The sequence below is a fragment of the Vicugna pacos genome, chromosome 16 (genome assembly GCF_048564905.1).
Source record: "Vicugna pacos chromosome 16, VicPac4, whole genome shotgun sequence".
NCBI lineage: Eukaryota > Metazoa > Chordata > Mammalia > Artiodactyla > Camelidae > Vicugna > Vicugna pacos.
In genome coordinates, this window is record NC_133002.1 from 16191036 (window position 1) to 16205397 (window position 14362).

Here is a 14362-nt window from a genome sequence, read left to right on the forward strand (position 1 = left end):
TCCTTTATAATAACTGCTGTTTTGACATTGCCTTCGCTAAGTTTGAGAATTTTTGCATCCCATACAAACCAGAAAAGGAGCCTTGTTTTTTCCATATAAAATATCTAGAAGAAGGAAATGAGCTTTTGAGAATAGCAAAATAATTGAGGAGACCAGGATCCATATCTTTGAGAGAAAACTTTCAACTCCTGCCATTGATCTGCACCAGGAATTCCTCTGAATCCTTCATGTGAGCAGAGCACCACACTGTCACTTAAGGTGATGTTATCGCCATGGAAAATCCTGGTGTTCCACATCCCCAGGCAGTAGGTATGCCAGGGAAACCCTGGTATATCTGGAAATGTGAGAAGAGGATTGATGTGACAGTGTCACTGCTCTTTCCCTTGAGTGGGAAGCTCCTGGGGAGGTTCTGGACTCGTGTTTTCTGAGAGAGAAGCTGCCATCTCCCTCAGTGGCTTTTCTATGGGGCCAGTGCTCATGGCTTTACAAAGCAGAAGGGAAGAAAGTTAGTGTAATCAAGCCAGGGCTTCTAAAATTTGTATCATCCACATTGCCCAGGAAAAAAAACAAAGTTAACACGCACAAAAGAGAAAAACAGGTGACTGGTAACAGAACAGTCCTAGAAACAAATCCCAGGGGAGCTTGTAGCTCAAGTGGCAGAGTGCTTGCTTAGCACACACAGGGCTCTGGGTTCAGTCTCCGTACCCTCATTAAAGTAAGTAAATGAAACCTAATCACCTCCCCCCTAAAAAACTTTTAAAAAATCATAAACGACTTAAATAAAAATTTTTAAAGAAGCAATCCAGGCGTGGAGTGAGCAGTCAAAATTGCTATAATTTATATGTTTAAAAAAGTAGAAGACAAGAGGGTGACAACTGATTTTTTTTAAATACAGGATCGAGTATTTAAAAACAATTAAAATTCTGCCAAAAATCAAGCAGAAATTTTAAAACTGCAAAGTAAGATACTTGAAATTCATTGGATGACTTTAGAGGCAGACTTCGCACAACGGAAAACAGACCATAACTAAACTTGTAAACAGGTAGAAAATAATCTAAACTGAACAACAGACAGCAATAAGACTAGAAGGAGCAGAAGTAAGAAAGTTGTGGGACACGATCAAGGGATCTTACGTGTAATTGCTGTCCAAGAAAGACAGGTGAGAGACGGTGGGCAGATGCGGTATTTGTAAAAAAAATATCGAGAACTTTCCAAGTTTATTGAAAGATGTTAACTCACAAAGTTCAACAAGCTCAGCCATCCCCCAAAAGCTTAACTAGAAAGGTCAGTATACTTGGCACATAGTGATCTGCTGAAAATGAAAAGGATAAAGGCATTATATTACCAACGAAAAACTTAAGGAAGGTAGACGACCAAGGAATAGTGTCTCTAAAATGTAAAAGAATAAATAACTGTCAAGCCAGCATTCTATAGGCAGAGAAAAAGTTATTTAAAGGCAGATGGGTAACATCAGCCAAATGGCAGAGTAGGAAGCTTCAAGTTCTCCTCCCCACACAGAAACATCAAAAACACAGGAACTGCCAAAATTAAGTTTGTCAGAAACTCTGGAAAACAGTCAAAGGTTTTCGGCAACCAAGTGAACATTGAATCAAGAAAGGGATGACCTCAAAGCAGAAGGAAAGCTTTGTGGCATTTTTCCTTGCCTGTGCCCCATCCCATCCCTGGACCACCTAAGGCCCAGGAGCAAAAGCTGGGAAGAGTTTCTTTGGGAAATTAGGGCATTCCAAAGTACTACATATGTGGGGGAGGTTAGAAAGCCTCATGCATGCAGAGAGAAAGACACAAACTCAGAACAGATCTGAGAAGACGCTAAGGTTTCACCTCATGTTATTTCTAGGCTTAGTGCGAGCCTGGCTAAATGTTAAAGGTGGGCCAGCATGGAGCCAGTCTGAAAAAAAACGGGAGAGTTTTGCTGTTGCTGTTCTTTTTTTTTAAATAAAGCACCTGGAATTCAAGGAAATCTCTGTCAGAAAACTAGCTGAAAACAAGCTAAGGAACAGAGATGCTAAAGTAACCACACACAACAAGGAATATAGCCTTTGCCAAAGTAATTTGCTAAAGTCACTAAACAAATGGACTACTACAGCCTTTAACAACCAGAAAACAACAAAACCTGTGGTGGAGGAGAATCTGATTCCCACTTGATTTTTGGTAGATTGTAATTCTACCAAATTTGTATATCCATACAATGGAATATTATCTGGCAATAAAAAGAATGAAGTATTGATACATGCTTTAACATGGATGAACCTTGAAAATATCATGCAAAAACTATGGGAAAGTGGTTAAATAAGCTATGCTTACATCATCACCAGGAAGTACTATGTAGCTGTAAAAAAAATAAATAAAGATCTCAATGAGCTGACATGGAGTGATTACCAGGAAAAAACTACTGAGCTAAAAAAAAGCCAAGTGCAAAAATAATCATTATAGTATGCTATCCTTTATCTAAGAAAGGAGGAGATGTAATAAAATAAGCATATACCTGCCCATTTGTGCAAAAGAATGCAGGAAGGATCAACTAGAAACTGAAGAGATTAGTTACCTATGGGGTGGGTGGAAAGAAAGGGGCAGTGGGTCTGGGAAATAGAGATGACAAGAGAGTGACACAGTTTCTGGTACCTTTCATACAGCTCTGGCACTTAGAACTGTGGTAATGTTTTACAAATGCAAACACAGAAAATAATAAACTATCAAGCAGTGTGTGCCTGCATGAACCTGAAATGGAATACAAAAATAATAACCTAACTGTACTATGGAGAAATAATAGAACCACGAGTGAAGAGCTTGGGGAAGAGAAGAACTAACCTAAGTAACTGTGCAAAACAATATTTTGACTGTAAAGCTAAAGACAAAAAACTGTACACATACAAAGTAAATCCTCTTAGTCAATCTTTTCTTACAGGTGCACAGGTTAGTGATTCTGAAACACATAAATGCACACATGTGTGTATACCTGTACGTGTATTTATAATAAGTACATGTAGCTAATGAGATCTGGGCTTCTCAGTGTCAGAGAAGTTACAAAGAATGAAAAGGAGAATGACATCACATTGCAATGAGCACATCTAACACCCAGATCTGAATTTCTAAGCACCATTCTCCAGCAACAGGAACCAGGACTCCTTGGAGAAATGGTTGATTCCAGGGCTGGTGTAGGGAAACTACAAGACAAGCCTGGAACATCTTGTGCTATAAACTATGGAAGTGCTAAAAATAGGGTGGCAGAGGTCAAAAGGAGCCAACCTGAAGGAGCTTACAATAGACAAAGCTGAGAAATATTCAGAAACAATATAATAAATTATGTTCTATGGATTAAACAGATGGAATTTGACAATATCCATGAATCTGTATTGATGCAAATAATTGAATATATAGTATATAATAAGTAAATGGGAGAGTAGAACCTTTCTTTCTCATAGAAGAATTATGATCAATGTAGAAGGAAAAGGGGAAAAAGAAAATCACCATGAGACAAACACCATAGTATTAGTTGTTGCAGTCAAGACGGATGCTAAAATTAGTGGGTGCAAGTGTGAGAAGAAACAGGGTATTTGCATAGTCTGAAAGCATTTACCCCCAAATATTTATTAATTACCAAGAGGGAAATAGTAGTATATAGTGGAGGACCACAGGCGAAAGCATGCTAACTAAATGATCCAAGTTAGCATCCCGGGTCAGGAGACACGGTGACAACGCAAACGTCCGGAAACCCTGAGCCAAGAGGGTCACCATGTCCTTTCGTTGGGGTGAGGGGAGGGTGTGAGGAGAAAGGGGCGAATTAAAAGTAACATGTACATCAGACAGAACACAACTATAGTGTGTTTGGATGCACATTTGGGTAATGAACTGTAAAGAAAAGCAAAGAAGCTTTCAGTAAACGTCACGACTGGTTGCTGGTGGGAGAGGAAGGCAGTTTCATGCTCTGCGGGGGCTGGCCGGTCTGGTGGGGCAGGTGAGCTCAGCCTGTTACCTCTGCATTGTGCCGTTTTCTGCAGCTTTGCTATATTCTACAGTGAAGAAGGTTTAGCAAACACGGGTGGACACCTGTGTATACCTGGGAGGAAGGAAACCTGGAGAGAAATACAACAGAATGCTTCACAGCGGGAGATGGGGTTATAGATTTTGATTTTTATTACACTCTTCTATAGTGTTCAAATTTTCGAAAACGACTTTTAGCTTTACATTTGGGAAGGGGTGGGAGTAGGGGCGGGGCCGGAGGGGTGGACTCGAGAGCGCTATTTTTATAATAAGTTGCCAAGTCGCTTCCCAGGTGTGCCTGCAGAGTCCGGGTTTGGTTTCCGCCTTTAACCCTTTCCTGCACCATCACTCCCTCCATCCTTCCGCGGACCCGGATTCGGGTTTTGCAGCCTTGCAGCCTGGGTTGAGGGTCCCGAGGCTCGCGCAGCCGCGCCGAGGGCCCGCCCCTCTCTCCTTTCCTATCGTTTGACCTGAAGTTCACCCGAAAAACGAAGGAGCAATAATAGGAAAGCGACTGGGATGTGCAGGAGGGAAGAGCCTTAAAAGATCAAAAGTCAGCTTTCCCTCGCGATCTCGTGGCGCAATGGTAGCGCGTCTGACTCCAGATCAGAAGGTTGCGTGTTCAAGTCACGTCGAGGTCATGACCGCCTGCTTTTTCCCACAAACGAACCAGGGAGTCTGAGCTCCTTGGGGTTTTATCCTGCAACTCCTGGAAGGCCGAGATGAGCGGCGTTTTCGTATCTGAGGTCCCCTGGGCACTTCCCCCGGAATCACGCTCTGCCGCCAGCTCTCCCTGTCATCCGAAAAGCTACGGTTAAGAAGAAGGAAAAAAAAGAAGAGCTACAGCACAGTAGAAAACAGGTACAGAACGAAACAGTGTTAAAAAAACGAAATGTCATTCCTAAACAAGTGAAAATAACTTTTTTCACAGTAAGAGAAATACAAATTAAAGTTCAGCGAGTTGTTTTTAACCTGTGAGACTGGCTAACCTATGATCAAAAAGTTTGTATTGAATTACATTGCTCACATCCTTAAAGCTGTGAAGAACAGGGACATACGCAGGAACAGAGGAGATTAAAATAATTGTAAAAGAACACTTTTCAGCCAGTATGGAAAAGTGTTCCGGTATATTTTTCAACATTGCTTCTGTTCCTTTTGTTCTAGACTTTTTCCAGGAGTGCAGTCACCCTTCCATATGGTGAATAATTACCAGCAAATGGATGGATAATTATACCTCTCTATCCCCTGCATCTATAATCTCTCGAAATATTTCCTGTCTTTACATTTTCTCTGCCCTTTGCGCTGTCTTCTCAGGTGCTGTCCACCATCTGGGATTCCATATTCTGCAACTTGTGTTCTGCTCTTTAAAGACAGTGCACTGTGATTCCACTACTGTCACTTCAGTTTCCTTAAGGGGTCCTCTGTTTCATTCTCTTCTCTTTTAAACTGTCAGTTGCTCCATAAGGCTTTTCACACCTCATTTCAAAGAAGCCATATCTTGGAGGAAGCCTCATACTGTTTTTCTGAGGGAAAAAAATCTGAACCTTTTCCCATCACTTTCAGTGGTATGTTTTCCTTCTGTTGGGACCTATACTCTCTTTTCCTAGTTCTGCAGAGTTAAAACAACAAACAAACAAAAACAAAAACGAAAACAAACAAAAAACCACTTGCTTTTATCTTACTCCTACTCTGAAATCAGCTTTGCTCATCCTCTGCAATCTGGTAAGGCTCAGTGTGCGGCAACGGGCGGGGCTGCGCTAACACGTGGTCCTGCTCTCTGTTCACTGGTGGGGGTCAAATCCTTTCTCAGAGCCACTGGCTGGAGGACAGGCTGGGGCCACAGCACCCACCCACCTCCTCTCCTGTGAGTTTCCCTTGCTACAGTGAACCAGTGAAATCAGTACTTAACTCTAGAGATCTACATTTCAGCATGAGTTTCAACGTTAACTGTCTTAAATGAGTCTTGCCTCCTTGGCTAAGGCAGAAACACACCACCTTTCTATTCACTTAAATCTCCTAAAGGTAACATTAATTTAATGTCAAGCAGATACTATGAAATCCCTTAGATTCTTCTTCTTTCAAGAATTTTACTTCCAAGAACCTATTTTGTAGATATTCTAGCCTAAGAATTAGTTCTATGCAAACTTTATTAATTTTGAACTTTCACTGATGTCCTTCAAGTTTCTTATGTAAGTTAATCCTCTTTTCATATATTCAGAAATCAAATTGTAAAAGGTCATAAAACTGTCAGATAATATTTTATCATTACAATCTCTTTTTGTTATAAAAGCAGATTTATCAGTCATCAGTTTTAACCCTCAGCTTATTTATTTCAGATTAATAAGCACTTGTTCCCCTCAATACTGAGAAAACAAAACCAGCATACATTTTTAGAAAAACTGGGGCAAGAGTATTTTTTGTTGGCAAAGTGTCACTTCTTAGAAAGAAAAAGTAGGGATGAGGAGAAAGAAAAGGATAGAAAAATTGCCTTACACTTAATTTCAAAGGTTTAGCCCACCTGCGCCAATGCATCAGATATTTTTAAATTTTTAAAATTCCTATAGATTATTCTGTTCTATTTGTACATTCCTGCTCCACGCCAAACTGGTTGTATTGCTTCATTTTAAAAGGAAGGTAAAATTAACAGACAGACCAGCCTTGCTGCAGACACAGTATTTGATATATTTTGTTGGCCCATTGTCCCTCGACGTTTCCTTATCTCCAGCCAGGTAGGCCCTGGGACCAACACTTGGCCAGAGAGATGCTCTCCTGACAGATGCAGAGCCAGCTACATTTTGTCTCCAAGGAATCTGGATTGGAAAGTTCTGAGTATGTACAACAGTTGAGCTGAGATCATAAGGTGACTTTGTTTCCTATTATCTCTTTAAAAGGAATATTCAGTTTCTAGTTCTCCTTTTCATGGACGAGGGAGTGAAGGGGAGGGAATAGGGTGAGGGGCAATTCCATTACTTTTCTGGTCACTTTGAGATAAGAAATGCTCCCCCAGGCGGTGACTATGACAGCCATCCTATGTAATAGTCAAATCTCTGAACATGAATTGACTGGCCTTGCACTTCTGGGTCTGCACCCACAGACGGAAGATAAACAAGGGTGCAGGGAAAGTCTCCATGGTCAGCAGTGTCATCAGCAGGCATCCTACTCTCTGGAATTTTGGTGGAATTTTGAGAGACTCCCTCAATGCTGAGGACCCCTCTCCTGAATTTCACTTAGCCCTGGTGAAAATATTCTTACTTCAGCTGGTTGTCCTCTCCTGGAGCAACATCTAGGACTGTCTTCTGGGAGACGTGATCAGCCCTCCAGGCAGCCCCTCTGACGGATAGTGCCTGAGAGGACCTCCCCTACCTCTCATGCATGCAGATCATGTCCAGACCATGGGAAGAATTCATGCGTCTGTTGCCCCCAAATTTGTGCATTAAAAAGTGTACAAACGCCTCTTTCAACTTGACCATGAGCAGCTAGTCAGGCCTCTCTTACTCCTTAGTTTTTTTGAGCGAATACATACATTAGGCCACTGAGTCCCCAGACCCGAGGGGACACATATCAAGCTGTCCACCTGGCCTCTGAAAACCTCTCTCACTAGGTTTGAACAATGGAACAAGTAACCTCCTCACCATCGTTCCTGTGAAGCTCTTTCCAAAAGTATAGAAATGTCTTCAGTCACTCCTAGGATCACTTTGATATAGGTGAGGGACTTAGCAGTCCTCTGGCAGGTTCTTGGCCCTACGGTTTTTTGGGGAGTTTTGTTTTGAGTTTTTTTCTTTCCCAATTCTGCGTGGTGGCCTGCCTCACAACTCACTCGCGTTTCTGATGTCTACTGTCTTAGATTCTTAGCAGAAATTCCAGTTTTAACATTGTGTTGCCCTTGAGCAGTGGAAGGGCAGGATTGGAGTGGAGATGAGGCTGCGCTCTTACCTGCACAGGAGTGGGGTTGCCCTAGGGTCGGGCCTGGCATGCTGCTCTGGGATAGCTCTACCGGGGTCATGCTTGTCCACCGTCTCCAACTGTCTGTGGTCTGTCCCTGTCGGGTCAGCACACCGGGGCCGGCTCCCTCCCCCTCGCCTCCAGACCCAAGCTCTGGGAGAGGGGATGGGGACACCTCCTTTTCGGGCGCCTCCCGCCCGCAAGAAGGGCGCTGTCCAGACCTCGGTGCTGAAGCACCTCGGTTCTTTCCGCCCTTGAAGGCAGCGGAACCTCCGCCTTCAGCAGCCTCCATCTCCACTCGGCCTGTGCGCGCTTCAGACCTGGGCCACGTGGGCCCAAGAATCCGCAGCGATGCTCTGCTGCCTCAGCCCTTCCGACCACCGACTACCAGGCCTGTGAACCTCCTCAGGAGGTCCGATCTCCCCTGAGGAGGCCCAGAGAGGGCCAATGGCTTGGTCAGAGACTCACAGGTGAGCAAGAGAGGAAGTCCTAGTCCACTTCCCGGAAAGAGGTGGGAAGCCACGTGCCCCGGACGTCTTCACTGTCGGCTCAAACCTTTCCTGTGAGTTGTGAGTGGGGGGCTTTCCCCGAGGGAGCTCCTCCCACTTCCTAGGGACACAGTCTTATCCAGAGGCCTCGAGAAAATCCCTAATTTCCTCACATGCACATTCTGTGCACTAAAGACACCTCCCCATCTAGTCTGGGTGACTCCCAGCTGCGTGGACATTCGCACCCCTTGTCTCCAAGTCCAGGCAGGCGTTCTTGAGGGTGTAGATGACAAGGACGCCCTGGAATTTTGCAGAATCTGGATGGCAGTGATCTTGGGGGCACGAAGAAGGCACAGTGACTAGTTCAGAAAAGAAAAGCCGATGGGACGCCAGAATGAACAGCCAGACGGAGGCTCGTGGCCATGACCCAGCCTTCGCCTCACTTGCCCTCTGCCCTCCCCCAGGTTTGCAGCAGGCCTGCAACAGCCCAGGAGCCTCCCATGCAGTGGAAGGTATCAGTGTGGGACCAGAAGGGAGACCAAGTCCTGGTCAAGAAAAAGGAGTTTGAGAGGGTGTCCCAGGAAGCCTGAACCGGTCCTCAGGGGGCTGGACGAAGGTCCTGTCCTGGGAGCCCGGAAGTTTCGCAGAGGGACCTTGTCCAGCTCCAACTACTGCTGGTGACACCCCAGTCGGAGCCTCCGCCTGGTGTAGACAGCGGCGCTCCACAGGCCCAGGACTGCTGAAGCATCCCAGATGGCTGGTTAGATGGAGTGTCGCTGACTGCTGACCCAGGCTTTCTACCCCTCACCACCTGCAGCCTTCTTTATCCAGCAGAACTGCTAGGATGGGAAGAGGTGCTTCAGGAGTCCCACGCAAGGGAGGCTGACACCAGCCTTACACAGGCTGAGAGGTCATTCAAGTCTTCACCTCATCTATGGGGTTCATGTTCAGGACACATGGGGGTACTCCGGGGGCAAGTCCTTTGTGGGAAAACACTTTGATGTTCATCCATTGCCAGAGGATTATTTGAAATGTGTGATTTTGTTATACTTTAATACAGAACATATTGATGGTACATTTAACTAGGTTTTTAAAAATATTCTTTTTTGTTTGTTTGTTTTTATTTGTTTTTGAGGCAGTGATTAGGTTTATTTATTTTTTAACGAGATACTGAGGATGGAACCCAGGACCTTGTACATGCTAAGCATGCACTCTACCACTGAGCTATACCCTCCCCCTTAACAAAGGTTTTAATTTAATTTTTTTTGTTCCCCCCCCCCCCAGCTTCATTGAGGTATAACTGACAAATCATTTAGCAAACTTTTAAACAGCAACTTTAGTTAAATGCTTGGCCAATATTATTCAGCAATATAATACCTATGAGTAGTCATTTATACCTATGAACAACATTTCAATAAAATTAACATACAGTAGTAATTCTGCCACTGTTTTGTTTCATTTTCCTTGGTTTTATAAGAGTCTTTCTTACCCATTAGGGTTTAGCTGCTAGGGTAGTGGCAACATAGGCAGAATATTTAGAACTGTGTTCAGTACTGTGATTTAGCTGATGAAAGCAGTCGGAACTCACAGGCAAAGATAAACAACACTCATTCTGACACCAAGTAACATTCTATCTGCCCGAAGTTTGCAGAATTCTTCACTCCCAGAGGCAGTTATAATGGCCCTTGGAATCTCTGATCATATATTCTTTGATGTGTTGTCTTCTTGTGATCACTTCTCTTGAGAAGAAACATTGTGACCACTGGATACAATTTTGTCTTTCCTTTTATGTAAAGTCAGCCAGGAAGGACAGGTGTGGATGTATTTTTCTCCCATAGCTCAGAGCCATGTTGCAGAAGAAGATCATTGAGACTGGCAGGGAGACTTCCCACTTTAAACACAGGTATGGGATTGTGACATTTTTTCAAGATGTTTTCAAATTTTTAAGGCTAACTTGTTAAGTATCTAATAAAGGGCTTGGTTTTGTAATTTTTATTCAGGTCCATTCTGTCTCTATGGACTGGAAATAACTCTTTAAACGACAAGGCTATGGGAGAAATGCTGGATTAACAAACTAAATCCAGAAAGCCCCCAGCAACCCGCGGAGGCTGAGAGTCTTTGTGAAGAACACTACCACTTTCTTTCCTGTGGCAAAGTCCACAAAATTTCTCCTTGGTCCAATGGGGCATGATAGTTCTGTGGGAAACAACCCAAAGGATTTACTACCAGTGAAATTGTCTCACAGTGGTGACCAGAGACCAGACTGGCTCTTTGGGCTGTCCCCCAGGAATTGTGGAGAGTGCCCCCCCACTTCCGCCAAAAAAAAAAAAAATATTTGCTGGGCTCAGGGTTGCTCTTTATGAAGGAACTTAAGTAAGCGTGCCTCCCATCTTGCAATAAACTGTTTAAAGCGTTCGTTTTCCTTTATTTGAAAAATCTAACACAGATGTTTTAACATGTGGGCTGTCTACCCATAAAAATGAAGAAAGTTTCTTAATTAGTCTTTGGGGATAAATAGCCCACTGCAGTCACAACGGAGTCCTTCTAGAGAAAAACTGAAATTAGTGAAAAATTATTTAAGGTTGTTACTGGGTCGTGAGAAATTGCCAAACATGTCAGTTATTTCAAGTGAAAACAAGATGAGGTAAGAAGTATATTTTTAAAGTATTATTGATGAGTTTGAGTCCAGTAAAGCCAGGCAGTAAATTTGTAAGTCTTCTTTTGAATCAAGTAAACTTTAAATTTAATGAGATTTTTTAACACCCCTACTATGCCATTTTTCAATCTGTTTTCAAATAGTTTAGCATTATAGGTAAAATGAAACATTAAAAATCTAATGAAAGCACGTCTCGGGGGGGCGCTTGTTTCCCCCTACACTTCCAGCTCGGACTGGGATCGAAGGAGCCGACATTCTGTCCGTTCCTTCACTGCTGTCTATGTCTCCTTTCTCTGAATTTTATGGAATACTCCCTCACGTTATGAGAACGACGTTCTAACGCCTCAACAAACGGCTATGGATGTAAAATAAGTCCTGATAAAATATTACATGAGAAAGTAAAGAATGAGACACCCCGGCACAGTCTAGAAAGTGGAAGCTTCTGCCGAGAAGCGGACACTAAGCTTTTTCTTCCACGTGGACGCGGCGCCCCCTCCGCGGGCGAAGTACGCATGCGCTCCAGAGTGTCGGTAGGCCGTCATAAAGGGCGGGTTCGCGCGCCCTCTTGTGGCCAGCGGCGAGCAGTGCTCAGACGACGGCCGCCTGCTGAATCACTGGAATTGAATTTTCCGTTTCATCTAAATTATCTAAACTTGTGGGCGTACATTGTCCACAGCACTCTCTTATAACATCTTTTATTTGCGTAGAATCTATAGCAATGTCTTCACTTTGTATCCTATTTTGATTACTTTGTGTTTTTCCTCTTTTTCTTGGTCAGCAAATGTTAACCTCAACTTCTCCATCATCCGGCCTTTACTTCCTTTGATGGTACAGACCGAGCCCTGCCCGTGTCGTGCCTGTCGAGGCGTCTTGTTCCACTGTCTCCATTGCTGTCTGAAGGTAAAGAGCTCCCTCCGGTCTCCCACACCCCTTCCACTTTGACCTTACTCCTCCGTTATGTGGTCCTTGTTTCCGAGGTTAAATGAGCCCAGTTCTGTAACAAGCCCCTGCAGGCAGCCTCAGCCTGCGGAGGACAGCCCCCACTGTGCTTCCCTGGGATGCTGCTGCCCCTCCCACCAGCACATTCTGTATCCCAGCAGCGGGTCTTCTGGCCTCCCAATGAAACAGAGCTGATACATTTTCCAGCCTTACATCCTCTGCCTGTCCTGGATTGCTCACTTCTCTGAGTCTCTTAACACCTTTTTTTCACTGCTTTCCAAGCAATTCTGGCATCTCTGTTCAGGGTGGAGCCATCTATTACTCTAGGCCTCCAAAAGCCCGTCTAGCAGTGTGTTAGCATCTCCTGGCATCCTCGCCAGAGTGTTCGAATCCTTATCACAGGAGTATGCACCTTTTCAATAAACTCTCCAGGACTCAGCTGTATGTTCTGCACTCCCTGCTCCAGCATTCTGGGGATTCAGACCCCTGTACCCCTGGTTCCTACCGATACAGACTGGCCAGGGCCCACAGCACCTGAATAGTCCCCTTCCTCCCTTATCAAGCCCAGCACTTCCCTTGTTGGGTTCTGTGGTGACTTGACCCTCATTACTGATCTAATGATGAGGACGGGAGGGAAATGTAGATTGTAAGAGAATTTTCCTGGAAGGAATTGGTTTACTCGATTGTGGATGTTGACTAGGCAAGGTCCAAATCTGTAGGGAAGTCTGTCAGGAAGGGTGGGCTGGAGGCTGTGTCAGAGCTGCTTCTTCATCAAAGAAGCCTCAGTTCTGTTTTTAAGGCCTTTCACCTGATTCATTCAGACCCTCCAACTTATCTAAGATAATCTCCTTTGATTAATTCAGCTGAGTTTATGGACTTTAACCACACCTACAAAACAACTTTACAAACGACCTAGATTAGGATTTGATTGAATAGAAGGGGATGGGGTTGACACATCAAAGACCATCACGCTACCCAACTTTCTTGTTGTTCAAACTTGCCTAGGGTGTAATATTAAGACTCTGAGTCTCCACTCATCCTGAGGAGGGGTCTACATCTGCCTCCACTTGATTCTGCACAGACTAGTGACGGTTTTGACCAAGAGTATGACGGGAGTGACGCTATGCGACGTCTGAGGCTGTGTCATAGGCAGCCATGGAGCTTCTCTAGTTCATAGGACACCTGCTCTTGGAGTGGGGAGCCACCTCTCAGCTGCCAGCTGAGCCCTTCATGCTGAAAAGGCCACATGAGGCACTCATCCTTAAGCCATCTCAGCCCAACCAGGAGACATATGAGTAAAGAAGACATCTTGGAAGTGGGCCCTCCCTGCCATCTAATCACCTCAACTGAGCCTCCAGGCACAATGGAGCAGAGGAGAGCCACGTCCACGGTTCCCCTTCCAAATTCCTTTCCCACTGAATCCAAGAACATAGTAGCAAAATGCTTATTCTTTAACATCATTAAGTTTTGGGGCAGTTTGCCAAGACAGCATTAGCTAATGGGAACACCTGGAATAATTTTTTATCCTTTTATTTTCATGCACTTTATGTATGTTTTGGGTCTCTTACAAACAACATGATGCTGGGTGTTGTTCTTTTTTCCAATCTGAGAGTGTCAGGATCAGATTCCTGAGGAGGGACTCAAAACCTTGAGCAGTGAATGGCTATGAGCAGTAAAGCCCGAACCAGCACTTTGGAGCTTTCTGCCTTAAGAGCCGCAGCTTCCCTGCCCATCCTTCCTCTAGGAACTCCGGCACCGCGTTTTCTCTGGTTGATTAGCGCGAGGCTCCATCTCCGCCCCTTATCCGGCTCCCCTTCTCCCAGATGCTGTAGCTCCCCGACCTCCCCCCAATCGTGCTTCTGCCCAGGGAAACTTTATGGTTCCCTCAGAACGTAGCCGGCTGGCAAGCAGATCCCCGTGATGGGTGGAGGAGGTTGCCATGGAGACGGGTCCACGGTCCGCGGCTGGGGCGGGGAGGGCCGCGCGCGGCTTCCGATTGGCTCCGCGGGCGCGCAGCGTTCTCCCTGGGCACATGCGCAGTGGCGCCGAGGCGAGGTCGCGGCGGAGCCGGGGCGCGGTGGGTTCCGGGCCGGGCTTCCCAGGACCAGGCTGGACAGCCGGCTCCGGCCGAGGCGCCGTGCCCTCCGGGGCGGGACGTGGCGGGGCCGAGACCCCGCGGCAGCGCGGGACCGAGCCCGCCACGCAGGCCCCGCGCCCGCCGCCATTGTTGCCCGGGGCCTCTCGGGCCGCTCGGCTGCGCGTCCGTAGGTCTGGCTGCAGGTGAGGATGTCGCGGGCGGCCTGCGGGGTGGACGCTGCGGGGCAGTCCCGGCGCA

At 45.5% G+C, this 14362-nt stretch overlaps 1 non-coding gene across 1 annotated transcript; it reads left to right on the top strand.

Annotated features, from left to right (window-relative positions):
* Positions 1 to 4571: 4571 nt before the first annotated feature.
* On the top strand, positions 4572 to 4643 carry TRNAW-CCA (transfer RNA tryptophan (anticodon CCA)). The gene has a single exon. It is a non-coding gene; the product is annotated as a tRNA-Trp (tRNA).
* Positions 4644 to 14362: the final 9719 nt, after the last annotated feature.